This window comes from Engystomops pustulosus, chromosome 6, assembly GCF_040894005.1.
Source record: "Engystomops pustulosus chromosome 6, aEngPut4.maternal, whole genome shotgun sequence".
NCBI lineage: Eukaryota > Metazoa > Chordata > Amphibia > Anura > Leptodactylidae > Engystomops > Engystomops pustulosus.
In genome coordinates, this window is record NC_092416.1 from 171,995,954 (window position 1) to 172,006,503 (window position 10,550).

Below are 10,550 nucleotides of genomic sequence, written 5' to 3' on the forward strand. Positions count from 1 at the left end.
AAGTAAGTGTTATCACCATTTTCCAGGTTCAGGAGCAGAGGGTGCATGAGTGTCTTCGGCTAAGTTCACACGACCTTTCAAACCCCAGCACCTTACCTCCGTTAAAAATAAAAAGCAATAGTTTGGCTATTTTCAGTGCTACCTTATACCGTGATGGAGAGTGGCTCTGAAGAGGTGGGACTGGCATCGATCATGTATATAAGACATTTCCTGTGGAAATCCGATAAATTCTGACCATGAGAATACCCGGTTAAGGGAATCTAGGATGTATATGAGAAAATGTGTGCTGTGTAAAATCACTACAGCTCCTGGTTGTGAATAGCGGGGAAGCATACAACAAGTTGTCCATCATTGTACAGTCTATCAGTGAAAGGCGCCAACTCTTCTCAGAGATAATCACAAGCATTTAGTGTCTGGTTTATCGATGTAGACTGGCATTATGGATCGCTAAAGTTAGTAAACACTTTTGGCATGTACTTATGTTCTTTTGGCACGGCCAATAAATTGCAAAAAGCGTGAAAACATAACTGTTATCTACAACTTCTACTTCCATCTAGTATGACTTTTACTCAACAACTTCTACTTTCATCTAGTATGACTTACTCAACAACTTATACTTCAACAATGTATGGCCTACTCAACAACTTCTACTTTCATCTAGAATGACTTACTCAACAGCTTCTACTTCCATCTAGTATGACTTAAGCCCCTTCCACACTGGCGTTTTTCACGCGCGAGTTCTGCGCGTGCATTTGACGCGCAGAACTTGCATTGCACTCTGTCCCATTGTATTCAATGGGTCTTTCTTCATTAGCGTTGGTTTTCACGCGAGTGCTTGCGTTCGTTTTCACGCGCGTCAAAATCGCAGCATGCTCTACTTTTGCGTGTCACGCACGTTTTTACGCCCCATTCAAGTCTATGGAGATGCATCAAGAACGCATTGCACTCGCAATCATTGCAAGTGCAATGCGAGTGCAATGCGTTTTAATCGTAAGGGTTGCTAGGTGACCAGAATAACAGTATTTCCCCTGCTCGCGAACGATCATTTAATTAAAAAAACACAGTGAAGAACAGTGAAGAATAGAATAAAAACAGTGAACACAGTGAAAACAGTGACCACAGGATCATTTAAGAGAAAAACACAGTGCAGAACACAGTGCAGAATAGATTACAGATGTTCGGCACATCTGCTTACTTATCGGGAGATACGCGCGGAGCGGTGCGAACAAAATAGCATGTGAAGAACAATATATATGTGTGAAGAACACATTGCAGATGTATTTAAACATCTGCAATGTGTTCTTCACACACATATATATTGTTCTTCACATGATATTTTGGGCGCACCGTTCCGCGCGTATCTCCCGACAAGTAAGCAGATGTGCCGAACATCTGTAATCTATTCTGCACTGTGTTTTTCTCTTAAATGATCCTATGTTCACTGTGTTCACTGTTTTTATTCTATTCTTCACTGTTCTTCACATCTGCTAACTTGTCGGGAGATAATATACACGGGGAACAGTGAAGAAAAGATTGTAGATGTTTGCAACTTATCAGAAGACATTCTTTTTCAATTAAATAACACATTTTAATCCCAAACCATGGTCCCTTTGAAAAATGCTCGAGTCTCCCATTGACTCACGCGTGAAAAATGCGCCGAAAACGCAAAAAACGCTAACAACACGCGCGTGAAAAACGCAAAAACGCTAATTACTGCAAGGAAAAATGGAACAAAAACGCAGCCAAAAACGTCAGTTTTTCACGCATTGCACCCTGACGTGAAATGCAACGCTAGTGTGGAAGGGGCCTTACTCAACAACTTCTACTTCGATCTAGTATGACTTACTCAACAGCTTCTACTTCGATCTAGTATGACTTACTCAACAGCTTCTACTTCGATCTAGTATGACTTACTCAACAACTTCTTCCATCTAGCATGACTTACTCAAAAACTCCTACTTTCATCTAGTATGACCTACAACTTCTACTTCCATCATGTATGACTTACTCAACAACTTATACTCCACTATGTGAACCTGTGATGTTTTTGGGCTGTGTAAGACTCCAACTAGGGGCCTTCAGAGAACCTGGTTTGCCTATGACCACTGGGCAACTAAGGTCATCAAATTTACAGGAAAATATCTGATAGTGTTCTAATCGAGTGGCATAATCAGACACATAAAGGAAATAGCGGGATTTTATTGAATAAAACATCACAATGCTTTGGTAGAGTAACCCTTTCTCAAGTGCAAAATGACTTATGCCAAGAATGTAGGTTATTTGAATCTTGGGAATCACCCAAGATTCACATAACCTTATTAGGCACCTAATCTGTCAGACATTCCTGACCATAAAATGGCCGCAGATGGAGGGTCATGTGATCTCTATCTGTCCATGAGCAAGAGCCAGATAGAGATCACATGACCCTCCATCTGTGGCCATTTTATGGCCAGGAATGATGAGGTAAAAGACAGGAGGTTTCACTTTACATATCAAGAAAGTGGAGCAGAACTATGTTGGTAAATTATCTTATATCCTGCCCCTACACTTACACATTACAAAAATATGAGGTAAAGTGGCCAACCCCTTTAAGACTGCTTTTTGATGTCTCAGCTGCCTTTACCCTAGTTATTATGCTGTGTAAGTCAATTTAGGCGGAGAATAAATGTATTTATGTCAGCCGAGACGTTACTTGGAAGCCTCTATTATCATTTAGCATATAATAATTATAGCCATGCTGTGTCTGCCCGGGGACTAGTTCATTAGCACACAGGACACAATGTGCAACTAAGGGAAAAAACTTTGGCGCTTCTTCATGTAACCATGTGGAATATTTTATCCATGACGTCCTATCTTCACGCAGTCCAGGATACGGCATGTACATTATATCGTTGGTGATTGTGTCTGTCTTGTAAAATTGTTGCAGACAGAAGATAGTTTAATATTATAAAAGCAATATAATAATTACAAATGCAATCAATCTACCTGTCATGTCTGTCACGGGTGGTCCCGCGACCCATATCGCGGGTCGCGGGCTCACCCGTGCCCCCAAGCCTCGCAGGCGCGACTCACCTCTCCCCGCTCCGGAATCGCTGCCAGGTTCCGGCCGCGCGCATCCCCGTCTCCCAGGGCGCGCGCGCGGTATCTGCAGGAAATTTAAGGGGCCAGTGCACCGCTAATTGGTGCACTGGCTGATCACTTCCCCTTTAAAAACTCTGCACCTCCCTCACACTCTTGCCGGATCTTTGTGCCTCACAGCCTTAGAGAAAGCTCTGTTACGATTGCCTGCGTTCCAGTGTCTTCTGCGTTCCTGTGTTTTCCGCGTGCCTGACTCCTTCCGTGTTCCTGTGTTACCTGACTACCTTCGTGTTCCCGTGTACCAGTGTTCCCCCGTATTGCTGTCATGAATTCTGTGTTCCCGTACCCTTCTGCTTGGACCTCCTGTTGCTGACCCCGGTTTGGATTCTGACATTGCATCTCTGCCGCCTGCCCTGATCTGCTGTTTCTGTACCTCAACCTTGGCCGCCACTGCAGACAAGTCACGCCTGAGGAACGACCTGGTGGTACCACGCCGCAGCTTGTCTAACCCGCTTTGCGGCGGGCTCTGGTGAAAACCGGGTACCACTTAGACTCCGGTCCCAGGTAGTGGCTTGAGCCATCGTCTGCAGTGGTCCAGCGGATCCACATCCCGCAAGCCTGACAATGTCATTACAGTAGTGTGTGGACAATAATCTAAAATTTTTGAGGATGTTTTTTTTATCCTGGTCCCTATGAAAGTTTTAAAATAATATTATAAAACTAAATGAAGCTCCTGCTCCAATTACAGTCATGGCCAAAAGTTTATATTATATATTAATATTAAATATTATATTGTCACATGATCTGTTGCCTTCTGGTTCGTCCGATGTTTTTATCACATACAGAAATACAAGTGCAATCATATTATGAGAAAAAAAAGCTTTTATTGTCAGTGAGAAGGAGTTACTGCAGCGAGTCAGTATCTGCAGTGTTGACCCTTATTCTTCAGGACCTCTGCAATTCTCCCTGGCAGCTCTCAATCACCTTCTGCACCAAATCCTGACTGATAGCCGTCCATTCCTGCACAATCACTGCTGCATTGTGTCACAATTTGTTGGTTTTTGTTTGTCCACCCGTTTCTCTTGATGATTGACCACAAGTTCTCAATGGGATTAAGATCCAGGGAATTTCCAGGCCATGGACCCAAAATCTCTATGTTTTGTTCCCTGAGCCATTTAGTTATCACCTTTGCTTATGGCAGGTGCTCCATCATGCTGGAAAAGGCATTGTTATCACCAAACTGCTCCTGGAGGGTTGGGAGAAGTTGCACTTGGAGGACATTCTGGTCCCATTCTTTATTCATGGAGGTGTTTTTAGGCAACAGAGAGCCGACTGTGAGAGAGCCGATTCCCTTGGCTGAGAAGCCACCCCACACATGAATGGTTGCAGGAGGCTTTACAGTTGGCAGGAGATAAGACTGGTGGGATCGCTCTCCTTGTCTTCTCCGAACAAGCTGTTTTCCAGATGTTCCAAACAATCGGAAAGAGGATTCACCAGAGAAAATGACTTTCCCCCAGTCCTCAGCGTCCACTCCCTGCACCTTTTGCAGAATATCAGTCTGTCCCTGATGTTTTTTCTGGAGAGAAGTGGCTTCTTTGCTGCCCTCCTTGACACCAGGCCTTGCTCCAAGAGTCTCCTCCTCACAGTGCGTGCAGATGCACTCACACCTGCCTGCTGCCATTCCTGAGCAAGCTCTGCACTGCTGGGAGCCCCATCCCCAAGCTGAAACACTCACCTGGCACTTGCTGGTCCTTCTTGGGTGACCTGGAGCCTTTTGGCAACAATGGAACCTCTCTCCTTGAATTCCTTGATGATGCGATAGATTGGTGACCGAGGTGCAATCTTTCTGGCTGCGATACTCTTCCCTGTTAGGCCAGTTTTGTGCAGTGCAATGATGACTGCACGTGTTTCTTTAGAGATAACCATGGTTAACAGAAGAGAAACAATGATGCCAAGCACCAGCCTCCTTTTAAAGTGTCCAGTGGTGTAATTCTTACTTAATCATGACAGATTGATCTCCAGCCCTGTCCTCATCAGCCCCCGCACTTGTGTTACTGGAGCAATCACTGAAACAATGTTAGCTGCTCCTTTTAAGGCAGGCCTGCAATGAAGTTGAAATGTGTTTTGGGGGAAAAAGTTCATTTTCTAGGCAAATATTGACTTTGCAATTAATTGCTGTTAAGCTGATCACTCTTTATAACATTCTGGAGTATATGCCAATTGCCATTATAAAACCTGATGCAGTAGACTTTGTAAAAATTAACATTTGTATCATTCTTAAAACTTTTGGCCATGACTGTACATCTAGAGGCTAAAACTATACGTCACTTTAGCTAAATCCTGTTTATGTAGTCAGTAATTTGTCCAACAAGTCAAGCACATCTGGTACAATGTTGGTGCATGAAGACAAGTTACTGTTTACTTTCAATATTTGAGCTTCAGTGTTCCATAAAGTGTTGGATGAAATAGGTTTTAGAGAAAAGGGACACAGCCCGTGGTGCAAATCCAGCTGCCCCAGTAGAGACCAATGAGCACTTCAATCCCTAAATGGGTAGGGATGAGGACAGCTGGCAAGTTCTCACCTCTCTCTGGTCCTCTCCTGCTGTTAGTTGCACGTGCTGGTTTCAGTTTCCAGAGGAAAGAGGCTCCTGGAAAAGGAGAGAAACGGGACATTGCAACCAACATCGCAGCATACTGAAGAAAGGCCAGTGTGGGGTTTGGTTTCCAGTATTATTATGTTCTGCTCTGGGGTCTCCAGTATTCTTGTCTGCTCTGGGGTATTCTCTATTATCATTCTTTGCAGTGAGATCTCCGGAAGTATTATTGTCTACTCTGGGGTCTCCAGAAGTATTATTGTCTGCCCTGGGGTCTCCAGTATTATTATTGTCTGCTTTGTGCTTTACCGTATTATTATTTTCAGCCCTTGGTTCTCCAGTATTTGTCTACTTTATGGTCTCCAGTAGTATTATTGTCTGCTCTGGGGTCTCCAGTAGTATTATTGTCTGCTCTGGGGTCTCCAGTAGTATTATTGTCTGCCCTGGGGTCTCCAGTAGTATTATTGTCTGCCCTGGGGTCTCCAGTAGTATTATTGTCTGCCCTGGGGTCTCCAGTAGTATTATTGTCTGCTCTGGGGTCTCCGGTGTTTGTCTACTTTGTGGTTGCCAGTAGTATTATTGTCTGGTCTCTCGAGTATTATTGTTGTCAGCCCTTGAGTCTCCAGTATTTGCCTACTTTGTTGTCTCCAGTAGTATTATTGTCTGCTTTGTGTTCTCCAGTATTATTATTGTCTGATCTGGGGTCTCCATTATTATTGTCTGCTTTGTGGTCTCCAGTATTATCGTCTTGTTGGGTCTTGTATCGTCCAGTGTAATAGCGTGTATTTTAAGGGTCCCGCAGAAACTTAGGGTCGTACTAACGGTGCGTTCTTGGTCCGTTTTAAAACGCACTAAAAACGTATGCGTTTTTGCATGTTTACCATGGGTTTGGCAACATTTTCAAAGCTGCTTAAACCAGCCAAACAAGCAAAAACGTGTGCATTTATAACGCACTAAGAACGGACAAAGAAAGGCCCAAGAAAGCACCGTGTGACTGCAACCACCGGGGCGGGCCGCAGCCCGATCGCAGGCGTTTCCATAGAAACGCCGATGCGATCGGGCCGCGGCCCGCCCCGGTGGTCGCGGCTTTGTCTGCGTTTGCAAGCACAGACAAAGCGCCACGTCTGACATCACCCTTAGGGTGGTGCCACATGTTAGCATTTTGAATCCGTTTTTAGGCCATTTTTAAGCAGTCCGTTAAAAAAACGCATCTGTTTTTTGTCCGTTTTCCAATTGTCTGAATTAAGGTAATTGGGAAAAACAGTCAAAAACGGATGCATTAAAAAAAAAAAACCTGCGTAAAAACGGGTTCAAAACGCCACGTGTGCCACCACCCTAAGGTGTTCTGCAGCAGCTGTAAAGAGGTTTTGCAGCAGCTCAGGTGTGTTTCCATTGGTTCTACAGAAACTAAGGTGTGTATAACGATATGCAGCATCTATATTGAGGTTCTTCAGCAGCTGAGGTTTGCATAATGAGGATCTACAGTAGTGACGGTGTGTATTATGAGGTTCTGCAGCAGCTGAGGTTTGCATAATGAGGATCTACAGTAGTGACGGTGTGTATTATGAGGTTCTGCAGCAGCTGAGGTTTGCATAATTAGGATCTACAGTAGTGATGGTGTATATTATGAGGTTCTGCAGCAGCTGAGGTTTGCATAATTAGGATCTACAGTACCGTCGGTGTATATTATGAGGTTCCGCAGCAGCTGAGGTTTGCATAATGAGAATCTACAGTAGCAACATTGTGTATTATGAGGTTCTGCAGCAGCTGAGGTCAGCAATATTATTTTCTTCTCTTTCCCTTTTATGCCATAAACTTTTTAATAGCTACAAATCAGAAAAAAAATCTAATTTCTGTTTAATATGAAGAGAAATAGCGCCACCTACAGGAGATATTGAAATTCTGCAGCGCCTTCAGAATGATTTACGGATTTTATGTTTGACTGATAAGACTCAAAACCCTGCAATCGTATAGATGATAGAAATAATGAATGAAGTTACAGGACTAAATGGTTTTTATTTCTGCGAACACTTATCATATGGTGGGTAAGTATCTGAGCGCTGGTTAAGTTTAGGATTAGGACACTACGGTGACATTCAATAAAAATAGAGAATGGATGCCGAAATGTAACAGTGGTTGTTATAGTGTATATATAATATCCATAACATAAAAATAGTATTGTTCATTCTGTCTGCATATTATACCTATGTACCTCAACTAGTGATGGCTTTGCCTCTTAGCTTTTTGTCCCTCTGCTGCTCCCATCCCTTTATTGAAGGTAGAGAGACCCCAGTGCAAGACATAGGGGCACATTTACTTACCAGTCCGCAGAAGTTCCCCAAAATTGCATTGTCCGACAATCATGCACTCTGCTGCGATTCACTAAGATGGTGCGCCCGATATCCTGCATGTGTCGCTTCCCCGCTCAGGTCCGCCGGAGTTCACCTTCTTCTTCCTGGTGCATGTAAGTGCATTGTCTTGCGACGCAATTTTAAAGTTAAATCCCGCGCTCAGTCCGAATCAGTCGGATTGTCCGACGGCAACCCCCCCCCCCCCCCCCAATTTGTGCCGCATGAAAGCAGCGCAGCTGCGCCAAAATCAGGCCGTGTGAGTTAAATACCCATCACAGTGCCGCAAATCCCGAAAACGTCTGAAAATCCAACGAAAGTGCGGCCGCAGACCCTTAGCAAATAAGCCCCATAGGGTTCTGGTTACCGATCGCTTGCATTTCAATAGAAACACATATGTAAGCGGCCGCGGCTCACCCCCGTACCTTAGTGGTACGTATGACCCCCACCCTCATAGTCCTAAAAAACATCAGTAATATACCAGTCAGGCTCCGTAAAACATCAGGGGAGACAAAGGAATACATTGCATTTCTATACATTTTAGATACTTTTTAGAGGAAATGTCACATAGCGGTCACTCGGTGCGTTTGACGCGTTTTTTAAACAGCGTGTGATCAAGGCTGAAGCCTTTGGAATGCGTCAAAAACGCATCATGTGAACGCGCACTGAGGGTGCAGTCACACGTCGCGTCTAACGTATACATTACAAAACGCATTGTAATGGCGCTTTTTTATTTGAGACCATTTCAGTAGTGACTGCAGCGGTTACATGCTGTGCTCCCTTATATACTGCAGTGACCCGCTGTGCACCAGGATATAGAGGAGTCTGGGGTAGTCTATGGAGGATGCGTTTCCTGTGCATTGGATGTTCCTGAGCCCGATTGGGGCTGCCCCGCCCCTCCTGTAAGTACTGACGACTCTTCTATGAGCAGAGACGAGTCATATTTGCTGGAGATAAGTAGAGCAGTGGGGTGTCACCTCATACACCACTATCTTAGGCTCTATAGTTCTATATTGTGCTACCTTATTCCCCACCAGACATGCAGTCCCATGTAACGTACACTTCATATCACCTGCAGCCCCACCAGACATGCAGTCCCATGTAACATACACCTTATGCTATTACAGCCTCCACCAGACATGCAGTCCCATGTAACATAACCTCATGCCACCTGCAGCCCCCACCAGACATGCAGTCCCATGTAACGTACACCTCATATCACCTGCAGCCCCACCAGACATGCAATCCCATGTAACATAACCTCATGCCACCTGCAGCCCCCACCAGACATGCAGTCCCATGTAACATACACCTCATATCACCTGCAGCCCCACCAGACATGCAGTCCCATGTAACATACACCTTATGCTATTACAGCCTCCACCAGACATGCAGTCCCATGTAACATAACCTCATGCCACCTGCAGCCCCCACCAGACATGCAGTCCCATGTAACGTACACCTCATATCACCTGCAGCCCCACCAGACATGCAATCCCATGTAACATAACCTCATGCCACCTGCAGCCCCCACCAGACATGCAGTCCCATGTAACATACACCTCATATCACCTGCAGCCCCACCAGACATGCAATCCCATGTAACATAACCTCATGCCACCTGCAGCCCCCACCAGACATGCAGTCCCACGTAACACATAACTCACCAGACATGCAGTCCCATGTAACATACCCCTTATGCTATTACAGCCTCCACCAGACACGCAGTCCCATGTAACACAACTCACCAGACATGCAGTCCCATGTAACATAACCTCATGCCACCTGCAGCCCCCACCAGACGTGCAGTCCCATGTAACATAACCTCATGCCACCTGCAGCCCCCACCAGACGTGCAGTCCCATGTAACATAACCTCATGCCACCTGCAGCCCCCACCAGACATGCAGTCCCATGTAACATAACCTCATGCCACCTGCAGCCCCCACCAGACATGCAGTCCCATGTAACATAACCTCATGCCACCTGCAGCCCCCACCAGACATGCAGTCCCATGTAACATAACCTCATGCCACCTGCAGACCCCACCAGACGTGCAGTCCCATGTAACATAACCTCATACCACCTGCAGCCCCCACCAGACGTGCAGTCCCATGTAACATAACCTCATGCCACCTGCAGCCCCCACCAGACGTGCAGTCCCATGTAACATAACCTCATGCCACCTGCAGCCCCCACCAGACGTGCAGTCCCATGTAACATAACCTCATGCCACCTGCAGCCACCACCAGACATGCAGTCCCATGTAACATAACCTCATGCCACCTGCAGCCCCCACCAGACATGCAGTCCCATGTAACGTATACCTTATGCTACTACAGCCTCCACCAGGCATGCAGCCCCATGTAACATATACCTACACCCCCCACCAGACTCTCCCATGTGACATATAAATCACCAACCAGACGTGCAGTCCCATGCAACATAACACCATCTCCTCCATAACACACATGTAATGAGACACCACGTGCTCCCTCTCCCCTGCACGTGTATAACATAACTTCTCTGCT